The 19,132-nt window shown below is 34.1% G+C and overlaps 2 protein-coding genes across 2 annotated transcripts in view; one reads left to right on the top strand and one right to left on the bottom strand.

Annotated features, from left to right (window-relative positions):
• Positions 1–19,132, bottom strand: part of MGST1 (microsomal glutathione S-transferase 1) — a 359,649-nt gene that overhangs the window by 265,094 nt on the left and 75,423 nt on the right. The window lies entirely within an intron of this gene.
• SLC15A5 (solute carrier family 15 member 5) overlaps positions 1–19,132 on the top strand; it is a 145,468-nt gene that overhangs the window by 106,147 nt on the left and 20,189 nt on the right. The gene's annotated exons all lie outside the window — the stretch shown is intronic.

Below are 19,132 nucleotides of genomic sequence, written 5' to 3'. Positions count from 1 at the left end.
CTTTGGAGACCAGATGTAGCTATAAAAGATATTTTTTGGATAAACCTTGTTTCAGAATTTCTCAGAGAGCCCACTGCTAAAAGAGAGGTTAATGGTTGAGTAGCTCATCTGGGATATTTGATCACTTAGAGAAATTTTAGTTTAGAATAGTTTAACCACCAGGTGGCATTTTTGCCACTTAAAGAAGAATCCTGGAGTTTGTTCAGCCCTAACAAGGTGGAAGTCCCAAGAAAGCGCAATGCTCTCTGTAGTTACCAGGGCACGCCTGACTTTAACTCTCTCTCTCTTTATAAATAGTGGGTAATCCAATTAACACTACTGCTGGTATTGGAAAGAGTGTGGCAATCAACTGTTCTGTGGCTTTGCCCAAAATACCTTTAATTCTCCAGATCATTCTTCCCTTTCTTGGAGACCACAAAGGTGTTGTCTCTCCCATTAGAATATAAACTTCTTTAGGACAGGGACTGTATCATTTTGGTTTTTGTTATTCCTATCTGCTGTCATTTAGAAAGTGTTTAATAAATGCTTTTGAAAATTTATTCACTTATGGTCAACTAACTTTTTTCCAGCTCTTTGCTGCAAAAAAATATTCCTCCTATTTGCCTTAGATATCAGACAATGAACAAAGATATTTAATGGAAAGATTCCCCCCACCCCAACCTCCATGGACAGTTTCCACTTTTACACCAATGGCATAGATTCTGTCCATGGAAAAGCATTTTAATTCCAAATAATGGAAATTATCTGGTTTTTCTTTCTTTTATAATCTCCTTTATCCATTTTTTTTTTGTTAAAAACTGTTCCCCTTGCCATAGTTGTGAAAGGTGCCTAGTCTTGTTCTCTTTCCATTTTTATAAGGTTGATCTTTTATATTCAGTTTAGTATTCATTAATACTTATCATTGCATATGTCATAAAGTGTTAGTATATTTTATATTATACATAGTAATTTCTGCCTAATTGCTCTCCAGTTTTCATAATAGTGTTTGTCAAAAAATGAGTTCTTTCACAAGTAGACTAAATTCTCAGTTAAGTGGAACAATGGGTTTTTGAGGTGAATCCTTTCTAATTCTTTCTTTTTGGGCATTCCACTCACATGTTTTTATATTTTTTAATCAAATAGTATTTTTTAATTTTCATAATATAATTTGGTCTGGCAATGAGGTTATTCCTTCATTCCTACTTTTTCCTCTCTATTTAGTTTGATATTCAAGAATTTTAGTTTTTCCAAATGAACTTTGTTATTTTTTGTCTACAAATTAATTCAAATAATAAAATTATCCTATTACATTGATTTTGCCCAAATATGGGCATTGAGTAGCTCTCCAACTACTTAGTTTTCCTTTAATTCTGTAAAGTGCACTTTAAACACACACACAGACACAAAATATATCCTATGTATGTCTTGGTAGATTAACATCCAAGATATCTTATGCATTTTGAAGTTATACTTAATGAATTTTTTCATCATTTTCCACTCTTTTTTAATGCTGTACAGAAATGTTATTATATTTTGGATTTATGTGACCTGTGAAAATATTAATAGCACAGTTTTTTCTTTAACAGTCTAAAATTTTTGAGGCAGCTAGGTGGCACAGTGAATAGAGCAGTGGCCCTAGAGTCAGGAGGACCTGAGTTTGAATCTGGCCTCTGATACTTAACCTGAACTAGACATATGACCTTGGGCAAGTCACTTAACCCCAACTTCCCTGCCTTCCCCCCTCCAAAAAGCAAAAAAAAAATCTAAAATTTTCTAAATAAATCTTCATATGACCTGCAAAAAGGAATTTTTCTACTATCTTTAATGTAGATCTCTTGTCTTATATATGTATTAAAATTAAATAATAGTAGAGTGAAGTGATATCTTTGCATTACCCCTAAACTTACTTGGGGAAGTTTTCAGTTTGTGTTGATTGCAAATAATTCTAACTATTGGCATGTATATGCATGTACACACATATGCATGTATATGTGAATATTTGTGTCTGTATAAATTTTGGGGAACTTGTTCTCCCTATATAACACAGGCTAGAAGTGCAGTCACTCAAGTGTCCAATTTCACTGCTAATCTGTGTATATATACTTTATCATCTATTTTACAATTTGGAAAGTTTACTATAAAACATAATTATATTCAGTTAATGACATTATATTTTATTTTTTAAATCTTTATTTGCCTGTACTTTTATGGATTTTAGCCTAAATGAATGTTGCATTTTGCCATATACTTTTTTTCTGTATCTGTTTCTATAATTGTATGGTTTTTATTTTTTTTTTCTTTGTAATACTGTGTATATGCATATGTGTGTATGTATATTCTGGTGATTTTTTTTAAATAGGGAATTATTTATATTTTAAAATAAGTATTCATTAGTCATAGTGGTCCAGACTTCTCTTTCCATGCTTTTTCCTTCCCTGGGTTAGTTGTTAGGATAAATTTTCTCTCATAAATGAAATTTAGGGGAGTCCTTTCCCAATTATTGAAAATAACTTATAGAATAGAGAATTTAATTGTTCTTTAAATATTGATAAAATTCATGTAGTATTTTGTTGATTTTATAGGTTTTTAAATTTTGTGACCAGTTTATCAATCCTCCTATTTGGGTAATAAATATTTTCAGAAATAAATTTTCCCATGAGAACTGCATCTTTGAAATTTTGATATATTGGTTCATAATTATTTTTCTTATTAACATGATCATTAAATGTTTTCATTATTTTTCTTTTGCGCTTCTTATTATTCAGGTATTATTACTAATTTTATATTCAATCTATATGTTGGCTTATAGTCTCTATTAATTATTAGTGTTATTATGATGTGGCTTATAAAGGATATGTTTAATATTTCTTCTTTTATTATTTTCAAATTTTCTGTTCCACAGCATATTGTCTATTTTCTAAAGTTATCATCTGCTGTTGAGAAAATATATATGCCATAAGTCTTTCAAATCTAACTTTTCAGATTGGCTTAATTCTATATATTTGCTTAATATTCTGCTAGATTTTTTTCCAGGTCTCAGAGAGTAACATTAAAGTATCCTAAAAATGCTTTTACAATCTATTTAACTATAAAACTGTTACCTTTTCCTTGTTAATTTAGATGCTATACCCTTTTGTGCATATATGTATGTTACTGATATTGTTTCATTGTGTATGGTTCCATTAAGCATAATATATTTTATCTCTCTTGACTTTTTGAATTTTTTAATTTACTTTCTCTGATAGCAAGAAGAGACAGACATTACATAATGCATAGAAAAATGTCCTCAAAGTCAGGAAGACTGGGTTCAAGATTTGCCTCTGAAACATACGTGATCCTTTACAAATCACAACTTCTGAGTTCTCTATGCAACTCTCTAACACTATAAACTTCAAAGAAAATGCTGACCTGCATCAATCAAGGGAGTTTCCTTATCCAGGAGTTCCCTATACCAGTGAAATTACAGGTTCAGCCTCTATTCTTATCTATAACCTGATAGTATGATTACAGCTATTGATTTTTGTAATCATCTGATGCATATTAAATTTTATTTTAGCATCTCATTTTAATTATGTGTTTATTTTTAATATGTTTCTTCTATACAGCATATTGCTCTTTGTAATTATTAACACTTTTCTTCTGGTAAATTTGCTTGCATTTCTATATTTTGGCTTTGCAATTCAATCAATAAGCATTTGTCAAGTGTTTGCTATGCACCAAGTACTATTCTAAATCCAAAAAGAAAAAAATGGAAGCAATCTGCATTCAATAAGCTTACACTCTAGTGGAAAATAAAATATAGAACTAACTACATACATACAACGTATGCACAGGGTGAGTTGGAAGTAATCTCAGAAAAGATGGCACTAGTAATTCAGGGGGACAGGTGGCACTTGAGCTGAGTCTTGAAGGAAGTCTAGAATTTTAATAAGGAAAGATGCAGAGGGACAGTATTACAGACATTGAGGGATAGCCAGTGCAAATGTGTAAGGACAGCATACAGACTGATATGGCTGGGCCATATAATGTGTTGTGAGGAGTAATGTGTGAGAATCATGGAAGAAAAGATGGAGTCAGGTGATGAAGAGTTGGAAATGCCAAATGGAGGATTTTATATTTTGTCCTAGAAGTAACAGGAAGCCACTGGACTTTGTTGAGTAGTGGGATGGGCATGGTCAGACCTGGTAGCAAGCTACTGTATTTGTCCTGATGAGAAGTTGATAAGGGCCTAAGCTAACCTCCATTACCATGGAGACATTCTCCATTGTTTGGTCCCAATTTTCTACCCAGTTTTTGTCTTAGTTATTTCTCTTTTGAAAGCTCCAGTTTCTGACTTATTTTCCATGCTAATATCTTCCTTGAAAAGTTTTAACTTTATGTTGAACAATTGGGGATTTACATGTCATTATTCCTAGATAGTTAACAAAAGTTTCTTTGTCAATCAGGGCTTTGAGTTCATTTCCCCTCAAAGTATATTTATTCGATATGTTAACAGTTGTATTTTTTTAAAAATTCTAATTCATTTTCTCTTGTTTTATGAGTCCTATAGTAGGTTTGTTTGCTTAAAAGTTTGTCTTATTCCTACCTTTTCTCTCTTGATTTTTTGTTATTATCCTTTGCTTATTTTCTAGTATTTTATCTCTTGCTTCCCTCCCTACTCTTTGACTGTCCTTGACTCTCCTTTTTCAATTTCTGTGACATATACAAGGTCTCCAACACAAACTCATGAGACTAGGGTTTTTTATCCCCTCCTGATTTCCATTTTGTAGTTCCATTTTAGTCTCTGTTCACATAACTTTAGAGAAAAGGACTGCCTCCAGTTATGTTTCTAGGCCCCTTTTTCTTATATACTGCTGTTTTTAGTTACCTCGGCACTTCCTCAACTTCTGCCTTCACCCTTAAGTTATCCTCCCTTTCTTTTTTATATATTGACTGTTATTTCTCAAGGGGAACCAGAACTGGGCTACTACAAACAAATAATGCAAACATACAAGCTTATGTTTTGTTTTAGCTAGTCAAAGCTGGCACATAGGAGAGCCTGAGGGGGGGGTTGGTGAGGCAGAGTTTTAGGTATTTCATTTCTCTGATGTTATTTCATAAAGCTTTGTTCCTGTGCAGTGTATATCTCTTCTTATCTTGTAGATTTAGTTTTAATTACACTAGACTTGGCTCATATTTCCTTCCTTTGAGGTTGTTAGGTTGAAAAAGTTATGTTGAAAACAACTCTGCCATCTTGGAGATCTCATCATAGCTTTGCTTTTCACAACTTTGACACTATGTCATTTGGTGCATATATATTTAATAATGTTATTTTTTTCATTATCTATGCTGCCTTTAAGCATAATGTAGTCTCTTGGGTTTTTTTTCCTCTTGACATTATCAATTTTTATTGTTCCTTTATCTGAAATCATTATTGTACCTTCTGCTTTTTTTAGAGTAGCCTGAAGCTATGCAATCTATTTTAAAGAGACAACAATTGCTACAACAGTAAAGAGTTGTAGAATACACAATGGAGATATATTTTTAAATGTTATTTTAAGAAATCCTTGTGTGAGTCCTTTTGTAAGCTCTATAATATCCTCAAAATTTATCTTTTTTTTAAATATGGATTTTTCTATATGGGGATGCTTAAGGCAATGTGTGATGGAGGCTCACTCTGATGTTATCTGGGGTTCCATATAGGGAGTGAAACTGACTTCTAATAAGATCCTTTCTGTAATTTAACTTAGTTTCTTTGGATTGGGTATAAATCTTACTGAGAATTTTTCTCTATACAAAATGGTATTATATCGAGTTTCCCATTAATTATACTCATTTCCCAATACACTGTGAAAGTTACAGTCTATTGTTACTGTTTGCTGTTATTTAGGAACAGATGACATGCTGGGTGTGATGCAAAAGCAAAATCTGAAACATAAGCCTGTTGATAATGACAGCAGGTCTTTCATTTGGGGGCAGTCAATAAAAGGAAGTGATTTCTGCAGGATAAGTCAAAGAATGGATTATGATCATAGTAACATTTTGATTTATCCATGTGTGTAGTAAAATTATACAAATTAATACCTTAGAATTAAGGAAAAAAAGGAAGGAACAAAGGTACAAAAGAAGGAAGGAAGGAAGGAAGGAAAGAAAAGGAAGGAAAATGAAAAAAGGAATGAAGGATTTATTAACACCTACTATAAGTTTAATAGGACAACTAGGCGGCTCAGTGAATAGAGTGTCAGGTCTGGAGACAGGAAGACTCCTCTTGCTGAGTTCAAATCTGACCTTAGACACTTACTAGCTGTGTGACTGTAGGCAAGTCACTTAACCCTGTTTGCCTCAGTTTCCTCATCTGTGAAATGAGCTTGAAAAGGAAATGGAAATGGCAAACCACTCCAGTACCTGACTAAAAATGACTAAATAACAATACCTTGTGCTTATAAATGACAGTGTTCTAAGGCGCTGTTTTAAGTGCTTTACAATATTATCTATTTTGATTCTCACATCAAAACTGGGAGATAAGTGCTATTAGCATCCCCATTTCACAGTTGAGGAAACTGAGGCAAACAAAGTTAAGCATCTTTCATAGAATCATGGAACTATTAAGTGTCTGAGGTCATATTTAAATTCAGTTCTTCCTGACTTCAAGCCAAGCATTCTACACACTATGCCATCAGTTGGCCCTGGAAGGGTCCTTATAGGCCATTTAGCCTAACTTGTAAACCAAACTAACATCCCGTACTGATGGCCATCCTCTTTCTACTTGAACATGGGAAATACCTGGAAGCATGTTACTATTTTAAGCAGTCTACTACATTTAGATGTAGTTCAAATTACCAGAGATTTCTTTTATCGGGTTTAAGAGAACCTCATCAAAATCATTAATTCTGTCCTTTGGTTACAGATCTTCCCTTGAAAGCTACATAAAATAATTCTAGCATCATGGATTGCAAAGTGCTGTTTTTGACACCAACTCTATGAATTTTTTTTAATATTATCCCCTTTTTAGCTAGGAAACCAGAAGATGAAAAAGATGTTAAATATTTACATACCATCACATAAGAATAGTAAGTTACAACCCTGGGTTTAAATCCAGTCATTCTGAATCCATGTCCACCATTCTTTTCAATGCTATCTCATACTTGTGATGAAAGACCATTGTAGTAGACCTTCATCATGCAGAGAAGGAAATTAAAGTTCAGAGAAACTTAGTTGACCCAAGTTACATAGCTATGCCCTTATTCACAAGATATTTCTTTAAATTACATTCTCTATACATTTTCTCCTCCTGCTAGACAAACCCTAACTCTTTCAATGTTCCTCATATAATACAATAGCCAACCATTCATCTTACGTAACAACCATTGCATTCTGGTTTGTCAATGTCCATAGTGAAATCCAATACGTGGAACCTGAACACAGTACCCCAACGATGGAGTGACCAGTGACAGAGTATCAACATCCTATACATGATTCCACCAGTCTCCACACATACCTCCATCATGTCCACAAGGAAATCATGAAAGAATTTCTCAGATGCTTCACTGAAATAGTGATACATTATATTTACAGTCTTCTTTTGCTCTATAAATATCTCAAAAAAACTAAAAGAGATTAATTGGCCTTATTCAGAGTAAGCCCCTGTTGACTCCTAGTGGATGCTTTTCATTAATTCCACAGATATTTGTTCAGCAAGTATTTAATTAATTAAGATCACTTAGGTAGGTCACTTAAATTCCTCATTTATAAAATGCAAATAGTAATATTTGCCCTTTCTACCTCAAAAGAATGTTATGAGATAAAATCAGATTATGGATGCAGAAACTAAGTTCCTGGAGGTCAGAGACTTTGTTATTTGCTTCATATACCCAGCATCTAGCACAATGCCTTACTCAAAATCAGTGCCTAATTGATTATTTATTGCCTTTCAATGGATGCGAAAATACTTTGAAAAGTGCAAAGTTCTATAGCAGCTCCATGGATTTTATTATAAATCACTGATCAAACACTGTGATGATCAAATTAATTTAAAAACCAGGAAAGTGAAATGCAACTTATACTAACAACCATATTGATTTTTTATTAAATTGGCCATCATAAAGCCATCAGTTGAGTGCAGACACAGACAATGTGTGAACCACATCTCTCATCCTTGAATTTCATATTTAGATTTTCTTAAACCTTTTATGGCTTCATAATGTCAGCTGAATGTATGTGTAGTTTTTTTTTCCCTTATTGGCAAAGTTGATCAGTTATCACAACCTCACAGGCTCTAGGCTGCATTACTCATTTTTAGCACCACGACAGAAAATGGTGTGAATGCGGTAAATTCAAACGTATTCTTGAAATTTGACTGTGCAGACAGATAACTGTTAGAGTGACATTTTCAGTACAAGTGAGAAAACTGATCCTTCTGGGATCTTCAACTCTCAAAGCTTTAAGGGAAGATTCAAGACCAAACCATCCTCCTACACTAATCATTTCAGGAATAGTTTAGCAATAGAATAGCAATGCAAGGATAAGGGAGTGAAGAAGTCAGTCAAACTGCTTATTTTTACTGTATTCCATTAGCAACAGTATCAATTTTCTCACACTTGTGAGTTCCAACTTACCCTTGTGACATAAATAACAAAATAGAATTCAGGGGAAATTATATCTTAGTTATGGACACACTGATAATAGAAAAAGTCCAAAGCAAAATACCTAAGAGGAAAAGGGTAATTGGATGTAAGAAGAGGCCAAGAGATGCACCTCCTTACCCCTCCTTTGCCACCTCCTCAAAGTTCACAGGAGGAACAAAGAATCTAGGTATTTAATTTCCATCAAAACCATATTAAATAAAAATGAGATCCTTTTAAAACTCTCATTTGAATATCCATCAATTTTAGGGGCTGCTGACAGGCATGTCAGCATGAATCACTGAGTCACTTATAAAATAGGAACTTGCTGCTAGAATAAACTTGAAAAAAATTGTATATAAAGAAAAGTAGTGGGTCAGGATTCACAGGCCTCTTCTTGCTTTCAAAGTATATATTCTTTCTTACTTTAAATTCAGCATTTTCCCTCAAAGTATGTCTTCTAGATCCTGGCTAGAGTGAGAAGAAAACTGGGGAGTTCATATGTTACTCAGCAATCATTTATTCCAAATCCTCATTTCGCAAATAAGGAAACAAAACTGGAAAGGGAAAGTGGCAGTTAGTTGGTACAGTAGATAGAGCCCTGGACTTAGAATCAGAAGGACTGGAATTCAAATCATAAAGGAATTTTCTTTACTATTAATTATATTCTTCTCAAAAGCCAAAAGTGAACATTTCAATTGTCTGCACTGCTTAATGTGGGTCATATAATCTACATGAATAAGAAAATAAGTTGACAATAAAAAAAATTAAGGAGAAAGTCTAGTTACACCTCACAGTACCTTGAATTATTTAAATTCATTAAATTTGTTTCAAATGAATTGGGGATTTATTCAATTATTTATTCATTCAGCTAATAAATATTGAGCACCTATTATGTTCAAGACACTGCTATGTGTTGTAATATAAACAAAGACAATGTTAATGATCACTTAAAGAGTAGGAATTCTTTAGAAATACTTGACACAAATTTAATATTGACAAGAGCATTTAATTAATGCTAACATAATTAATACTAGCCAGAGGCATTATTAGGCTTTTTACAAAGTATGATTTTCTGCCTAAGCTTATAAGATAATAAATTTGAAAGGGGCTCACTATCTCATTTTGTATAAGAGTCCTTAACCTGGGGTCCATGAGCTTGTTTTAAAAATTATTTTGTTAATTGTATTTTAATATAATTGGTTTCCTTTGCAATCCTATGTACTTTATTTTAAGAATTTAAAAATAATCTACAAAAGAGTATCATAGGCTTTGCCAAGCTGCCATGACAAAAAAACAATATTATGAACTTCTGCTCTAGTCTTACCCCTCCATTTCAGAGATGAAGACACAAGGTCAAAATGATGAAGTGACTTGCCCAGGGTCACATAATTAGTCACCAGCAGAACCAGGAGTAGATCCCAAGTTTACTGGCTTCCAATCCAGTGCTTTCCATCATATTATATTGATATGGTCACTGGGGACTGTTGTTGAGCAAGGCAACTGGAAGCGAATCTTTCTGCACATGCCAAAGGGAATCATCTACCATTCCTTTGGCATGGGAGGGGACCTTACCTTATAAATCATTCCTCTTCTGGGTTATGACTTTCCTTTTAAATTCAGCATGGACTGATTTTTAGAGTAAGGAAAATGGCTTCCTATCTTGCTTGGTCCGTCCACTTGTGGGGCTGTATCATCTTACATTTCTGAGAGGTATCTTTCCAGAAATGATTTCCTTTCCTTTTTTTAGTTCCCTCATTAAACCACATAAAAAATTTTGTTTCTATTAAATGTACAACTTTGAACCTCAAGCCATTTTGATTTAACAAATTCTTTATACTTTAGATCTCCCTTCTTTTCAGGTTACATGCAATAACCAAATAGGCCCCAACACCTTTTATGATAGGCTAAAAAAAAAAATTATTCTATACTGAAAGTAGTAAGTAAGGAACAAACAAGTTTGTAAACCAAGAGTACTTTGAAGAAAACTCTTGGAAAAGTGTATTTACCCAGGGAAAACAGAAAGGATGATAGACAGGTGCCATTATTCCTAGTGAATACCGGATATTTTTTGCTTAGTGCTAGGTCTCATTGGTCTCATCCCCACCACCTGTGGTCTACATACCTCCTCCTCCTGTCTCTCTTCTGTTTTGTTCTGGTCCAGTCATCTGGCAGACTCTCATGATTTATCTTTCTTTTTGTCATTTTTTTCTTATGAACTTAATAAGCATCAACAAACATAGTGATGTCACATCTTTTAGCAGTTGTTCCTAATGGCCTGTTGCTAGTGTCTCCTCATTCCTAGGGGCTTTCTGCTCCTTCCTACCACCAGGCTTTTTTTTTCCTTCTTTTTTAAAAATTTAAACTAAAGTACCAAATGAGAAAAGAAAATTGCCATGTACACTGCAGAACACAAGGAAGGATTCAATATAAAGGAATAAATTTCTATTTCAAGAGAACCTATATAATAAATACTACACGTTGTTTTCAAAGCTGTCCAGCTTTTCTTTGCTTCCTGGTAGGTTTTCTTTTGCTCTCTGTTGTGCACTTTTTACTTTATTTTTTCCCCTCCCCAGCCCACTAAATAAGGCTGCAATTATTTGAGGATTCACACACACACACACACATATACCAACGTATATATACACAGATATTTTAAAAACATATACATACACTCATACATATATATTTAAGAACATAGTATTCTTACTTCCACTTGTCAACTGTTTTTCTAAAGGTGGATAGCATCTTCTTTCATAAGTCTAAGTCTTTCCATGTTTTTTTTAAATCAACCAACTCATCATTTCCTATTGCATTCCACAGCAATATTCCAACCCAATCATATTCTTTCTAAGAGATTATTTATGAAAGATTTTCACCCAATTTTCTTTACTCGTTCTGTTCTTGGCTGCATAGGTTTTATTTATGCAAGAAATTTTAATTCATAAGAATCAAAATTATCCATTTTACACTTTAACAATGCTCTCACCTTATTATGGTTTAAGGTCTGATACTACTGAATCTGCTTCCTTTACATCTTTTTTCCCATGGTTTCTTTGGAGTTCCTAACCTTTGGTTCTTCTAAATGAACTTTGTTATTATTTTTTCTGTGTAAATTTGGGGTTTTTTGGTAATTTAATTGAGATGGCATTAAATAGATTAGTTATGTAAAATTGTCATTTTTTAAAATTATATTGGCTTTACCTACCCAAGAAAAATAAGCATTGTTTCAATTATTTAGATCTAATTTTATCTGTATAAAAAGTATTTTATGTTTATATTCATATAGTTCCTACATCTCCTTTGGCAGGCATACTTTCAGGTATTTCATACTCTCTATTTCAAATGGTCTAAAACAATATTCAATAATATGGCTCCTATTTTTCGCTTTTGATCAAATCTATTTTAGTTAACTTTGTTTGAAATCATGATGACTATCCCTGCTTTTTTCACATAAGTTCTGCTCCTGACCTTTATTTATGTTTGTGTGTATCTCTCATTTTTATAGCATTTCCTAAAAGCAATATATTGTTGAATTCAAATTTTTTAAATCTGTTATCAATTTCCATTTTATGAGTAAATTTATCCCATTCACATTCTGAGCTAAAATTACTTGTATATTTTCCCCCTTCCTATTTTTCCTCACTTTTCTCCTCATCCTAGTCCTATCCCTCCTCACTCCTCTGCTTTACTTCTACCTACTTCCTTGCCTTCCTATTTCTTCACCTACCTACCCCTCCAAGAATCACTCTCTTATCCTCTCCCCCCATAATATTCTCTGGCTCTCTTATTTCTTTCTGAAGTTAGAAAAAATTTATGCCCTTCTACCGTGTGTTTCCCCGATAAGACCTATCCCGAAAATAAGCCCTCCCCTTACTGTGTAAGATTCCTCTAAGATAAGCCCTCCCCCGAAAATAAGCCCTATTGAGATTGCTACTGTAGTGAAGGTGATCCCCTGCACTACACGCTACATTACGGTACCCTCTGTATGCACCTCCCCCCCCCGTGAAATGCACGCCGCACTCCGAGCTGCATCCAATCAGAGCTGCAGCAGTGAGCGCGTCATCCTGTTCTTCCCCAGTGATTTGCTTATTGAATAAAGGTACATTTTTTTGTTCACATTTACCTGTTTATTAAAATTGCTGTCAATGTTCATTAAAATAAGCCTTCCTCTGAAAATAAGCCCTCTGGTGTTTTTCTGTCCAAAAAAATAATAAGACAGAGTCTTATTATCAGGGAAACATGGTAGATATATATAGATATATATATATATCTATATATATATATTCTTCCCTCTTTAACCCATTCCTGATGAGAGTAATAAGCATCTATGCTTATAAGCATCCAGCTCTATGTACCCTCCCCAATACTCACTTCTGTATCAATTTTTCCTTTTTTGACTCATTTGTATCAATTTCTCCTTTTTACCTCTCCCTACATAGGATTTTTTGAGAATTGCCCCCATCAGATTCACTTCAGCCTAAGCCTTTCTTTCAAACTACCCAAATAAAAATGAGAGTCATAGAAGAACTGATATCTTCTTATATAAGTAGACTATTTAACCATATTAAGCCCCTTATCATTGGTCCTGAATGTTTATTTTATATTTCTACTAAATGTTATATTCGAATTTCCCTTAAGTTCTGCTGTTTTTGTCATAAATACCTGAAAGTCTTTCTTGTTGTTAAATGCCTTTTTTTTTTCATTCTCAGTTATACTTAACTTTGCTGTGTAAGTTACCCCTGGTCCTAACCCCAGTTCTTTTGCTCTACAAAATATACTATTCCAAGACATACAGTTCTTCAACATAGTAGTTGCTGGTTCTTGTGTAATCATTATTGATGTTCCATGATGTTTAATTTTTTTCTTAGTGCTTCCAATATTTTCTTCTTAACCTGGGAGTTTTGAAACTTGGTTATGATGTTCCTGTGTATTTTTCGCCTGGGATCTCTTTCGCGTGGTAATTGGTGGATTTTATCCTGTATACATCTTAATTGTTTGCTGTTGTTCCCCTATTAGACTGAGTTCCTGGAGAGCAGTGCCTTTCTGTTACCTTTCTTTTTATCCTCAGAATTTAGCACAGTCCCTAAAATATATAGGAGCTTAATAATTGCTTATTAACTTGTTGACTTCCACAAGGTCCCCTTTTCCTAATTATCATGATGTCAGAGTGGAAAGGGTAGGCAGAGATGGTTAAGAATCACACAATTTTTAGAATTTATGTTAATATTAGTTTTAAAAGTTGGTCTTCTAAATGTAAGGTCATTTTCTAAGAATTACAAATTAACTTCTTGTATTTTTTTCCTGAAATACAGTTTCTGAGAAACCAATGATCCTTAAATTATCCTATACATCCTATCTTCAAAGGTCATTTATTTTGACTTACAGAGTATTAAAGTATTTTTAAATTGCTTTTTCTTACTGTTCTGCCAAATTTTCTTCACTTTTTAAAATATTTCAAATCTGTTACTCTTATTTTGTTCTACTATTTTGGAGAGATTCTACATCATGTATTATAAGTCTGTCTCATTGATTTCATTATAAGCACTTTTCCTCTCCATTCTAATTATTTTCCCTTAAATTGTTTTCTTTTTTGCCATTCCAGAGCCACATGTAACTTATTATCATGTTTCTCTATCAATGAAGATTGGCAGTTCTCTTTCCTTAATGATAAAATCGTCCATTGTATTGTGACCTGAACTAGAATATTTGTTCACTTTTCCTTCATCTTTACTGTTGGTTTTCTTGTTTAGGGGCTGGCCTAGATCTACCATTTCCCTCTGAACCAATTTTTCACCTCATTCTTCTATTACAAGTAGTTTATATGCTGTTTTGTCCTGCCCCCTTCACTGATGTTGGATACATTTTCCCCTATCCTTGCTCCTACAGCATTTTTGCCTTAGACTACTTGAGTTGAGAGGTGTGAAGGCTTGACTAGGTCCTGGTTGTGGGAAAATTCTATGGGAGAATAATTGCAACTTGGTTTATTCCCCCTTTCTCACAAACATGGAGACTCCTTCCCCCTTAACCAATTTTACACTTTGGGGTCTTTACATTACTTCACATTTGTGCCCTAATTCATTTTGAAGGGAGCATAGTTTATGTGATATGGATGGGACAGATTGAGTGAATGCTATGAGGTGACAGGACAAAAGCCACAGCAGTCAAAGTTGAAAATGAAAGTCAATAAGATTATATCTCCTGGATGAATCAAGAATAGGCAGGCTTGGAGTGACTATGGTGAATAGTATTTTGGGTAGTTGTCTCCTGAAGTTATTTCAGAAAGCATTATATTATTTGGAGGTGATTCTTATTTTTTCTTCTTCTTGCTAAGATTTTAGTTACTATAACTTTGACACATTTTTAGTTGTCTTTAGCTCATGGAGTGAAGGAGTTGTTCTGATAAGAACTTATAGTGACATCTTATCTCTCAAACATCTATCAAGAGATTGCACAAATACTTTTATCTTTTTTAAAAAAGGTATGTCTTTGCCTATCCCAACAAAAAGCACGTAATAAAGTAAAAAGCTTATGAACATGGCTAGAGCGGAAATTTGTTTTGCATGGCTACACATATTTGTATTGGATTTTGTTCTTACCTTTTCAATTGGTGGGGAAAGGGTAGGGAAAGAAAGAAGTAGGAACTTAAAATTAAATAAAATTGAAAAAAATTAAATATTTATGAAAAAGTAAATTGATATCTCTTAGGCGTTGTCTTGATTATCTGGATTTTTGTTAGGTATAGCACCATATTGCTAAGTTTTAGAATTCTCAAACAAGGGGGCAGCTAGGTGGAGCAGAGAATAAAGTGCTGGCCCCAGAGTCAGGAGGACCTGAGTCCAGATCCGGCCTCAGACACTTAACACACACACAGACAAAAACTAGCCATGTAACCTTGGGCAAGTTACTTAACCTCAATTGCCCTCCAAAAGGCAAAAAAAAAGAATTCACAAACATTTATCAAGAATATACATTGTATTTTTGGCTTTTTTTCCTTAAATTTTATTGAGGTTTCTTGTTTTTATATCACCTTGACAGATTACTCCCATGGCTCAAACTAATAATGCATTGATCTCATCTGAAAGAGCATGCAATATTTTATATCTTTAGTACCTCCCTACCTCTCTATTTTAAATATAATTAACACATATTTTACAATATAGTTTTTTCTTTCAAATCTCTAGTGTCATCTAAAACAAACATTAAAATTTATTTAACTTTTGTGGAAGTGTATAAGGATAAAATAAGTGAATGTATCTGAATACATTTTATAATTTATTAAGTATTATATGTATATAGCTACTTTTATTAGTAACTACTTTTATTAACTGGAGGATGGGATCATTAAATATTGGACCTCTAGTTGGAAGCAGAAGGGATTTAGGAGAAGAAATGGCTATCCCAGGATGGGAGGATTTACCTTATTCCTCCCCAGCAAGGGAGTGGTCTAAAAGTACAGGGCTTTGTGAAAACTGGGAATTGAGATTACAGAGGAGACAACCTAGAGATTTAGAAACATGTTTGCAAAGAATACCAGTAAAACCTGGGAGAGAGCTGGAGGCAGTGTGTAGGAGGGGCTGGGTTTTAGTGACAGATTACTGTATATGTGTAAGAATAGAGACAAGGTATTACAAGAGAAAACTCAAATGAAAATGAAGTTGGCTGTGTTCCAGCATTTGGGATCTCCTGTAGAAGAGCAAGCTAGATGGTTGGGAGGAAAGGACACTTCCAAGGGAGACAGATAGGCTTGTGAGTAAATATTGATCTTGCCTTGGTTTGTGGAAAGGCTAAAGGATGCTATGGCTCTCTGTGCTATTGTGGCTTATTAACTTCTTTGCTACTATGATGGAATCGGCTTACTGGTTTGGGGGTTTGGTTTTCTAGAGTCTGAATAAATGTTTTGCTTCTGTCTTCTATATGGAGAGTCTGTTATATTTTGTGATTGAGCACTATGCAGGTATATTTATCATGACTATTGGTGCTGTGAATATTGCATTGGCACTACACTAATAGTCAATAAATTATTTTTAACAGCCATAAAAAGAAAATTAGACAGTATTTTTCCTAAGGTCTGGACGTTCTAGGTAAGGAAGATTTCAGTGATTTTGAAGGACACCTATTGCCTTTTATTAATAGATGCTCTATCCAATAATACAAATTATTAATTAGATATGCCATAAAAATACTAAACCTAAAATGTAATATTAGTATTAATGAACACTGTATTTTGAAACAGGACTTCAGTGTTCAAAAGTCACACTTAACGAAAATTACCAAGTACCTACTGTGATCAAGGTACAGGGAAGGCACTGGAGGACATCTAAAGTTTAGTTAAGACAAAGTTCAAATCAATTCAACAAATATTTCTTTAGAATACTATGTGAGGGATTTCTTCTTATATTGTCAACATATATTGTGATAGAGAAGCCTAGTTTATCTACATAAACTGCAGTAAATGTATGAAAAGAGGCTCCAGAATGATTAAAGATAAAACTGAAAAAAAAGCTCCCCCATCTAGTCAAGAACCACACAAAAGGATGGCCAAAAGTTAACAAGGCAGGGAAAGAGGTTTTTATCTGGGAAGCCAACATGAGTATGGGTAAACATGGAAGCTAGAGAAACCCAGAAGAGGGAAATACCATGGAAGCCATCACAAATTCCAATAAATAATCCTGAAGTCATTAGAAGCAGGAGCAGGAGCAGGAGCTAACCTAAGGAACCCAGCCAGGCTCCTACAGACCTAAAGCCAAATTAACACTCTAGACGGAAGGTCACGCATCATTGTGTGTTCCAGTAGGGGTGCTGAAACCAAATCCCAATCCTGGCCTGTAAGAACAGAAATGGAAAGAACCAGCCCAAACAGATTACTTTGAAGGGAGACAGGGCCTGGCTATGTACCCTTCAGAACACTGGAAACTAAAGCAGATGACAAAGCCAATTCAGTGTTGGTGCCAACACTCCTGTGGTGCCAGGGCCAGAAAAGCTGTTCAGGGGACATGAGACCAATGTGATCTTCAGCACCTTCCTGGTACCGCCATAGAGGATAGAGCCAGTTTGCAATTTGGGGTTGTACAAGGAGAAAAAGAGAATATAGCCCCAATGAACAAACAGAAAACTAAGACAGAAGCCAGGGATTGAAACAAAGAATGAATCCTATTAGTAGTCACCCCAACTGGACTGGCAGTGATAGCAGCATTGAGACTACAGAGGAGGCAGGATGAAAGAAGACCCACTCAATCCATCCAAGTGCAAAATCCCAAATCAAGAACTAAGGCTGAACATATGAGTACACTGACCACAATGAAGAAATACTTTGAGTCAAAAAAGTACCAAGAGTTAAATCCAAAAGAGGAAAGTAACTCCAGAGTAACCTACTCAGCTATAAGCAGAATCTCAAAAAGAAAAGAAAAGGAAGAGCCATAAGGACTACAAAAGTGGTTGGAAGAAATGAAAAAAAAAATTTTTTAAGGAAATTATAAATTAAAATTTAAAAGAAAAAAATAAATGGGTAATAAATATCTTCAAACAGAAGGTGGAAAACATTGCCTAAGGAGTTGACTCCCTGACCAAAAATAAAAAATAGAATTAATCAACCAGCACTCAATGACCATAAAATGAAAAATATTAGAACAAAGTCAAAAATTTGAAAAATAGCAGATTTAAAGTTTCTATGATCAAAAACAACTTGCCTGGAAAAGAGGTAAGGGAGAAATAATTTAAGCATCATCAAAGTCTTTGAAAACAATAACTAAACAAAACACCTACATGACATATTTCAGTAAATCTTAAAAAAATAAAACCCTGTTTAGACATTTTAAAACCATAAAGCAAAAGAGAAATAGAAAGATTCTGCCAATCATGTCATTAAAGAAAAAAAATCCCAAAGTAAAAACACCTAGGAATGACATAGAAAAATTTAGATCTTCTGAGTTAAAGAAATAATACTTCAATTTGAAAAACAGAAGAAGTTCAAGTATCAAGGAACTACAGTCAAGATCACATAAGTGACGGTACATGATCTCTTCAAACAGTCAAAGGATGTGACTAAACAGTTCTCAAAAGAAGAAAGTTACATCATCAACAACAAAATGAAAAACTGCTCCAAATCACTAATAAGACAGAAGCCAGGGATTGAAGCAGAGAAGAAGCCCTATTACATTATATCTTTATAACATTACTTGTTTTACCATTCTTAAATTGAGGGGCACCCCATCCATTTCCAGAGCATCTATGTGGCACAGTGGATAGAGTGCCAGGACTAAAATCAGGAAGACTCATCTTCATGAGTTAAAATCTGGCCTCAGACACTTATTAGTTGTGTGACCCTGGACAATTTGCTATTTATCTCAGTTTCCTCGTCTGTTAAAGGAGCTGGAGAAGTAAATGGCAAACCACTCAAGTATCTTTGCCAAGAAAACTCCAAAAGGGGTAGCGAAGAGTCAGACATGACTATAATGACTGAACTATAACTCTCAGTATCCCATTCTTTGTTACTATAAAAAGCTGGATAGATAGATAGATAGATAGATAGATAGATAGATAGATAGATAGAT

This window comes from Petaurus breviceps, unplaced genomic scaffold, assembly GCF_028583685.1.
Source record: "Petaurus breviceps papuanus isolate PSGF00001 unplaced genomic scaffold, PetGlider_PUasm1.0 78, whole genome shotgun sequence".
Classification (NCBI taxonomy): domain Eukaryota; kingdom Metazoa; phylum Chordata; class Mammalia; order Diprotodontia; family Petauridae; genus Petaurus; species Petaurus breviceps.
Note: the sequence above shows the minus strand (reverse complement) of the source record. Positions and strands in the feature narration are given on the sequence as shown.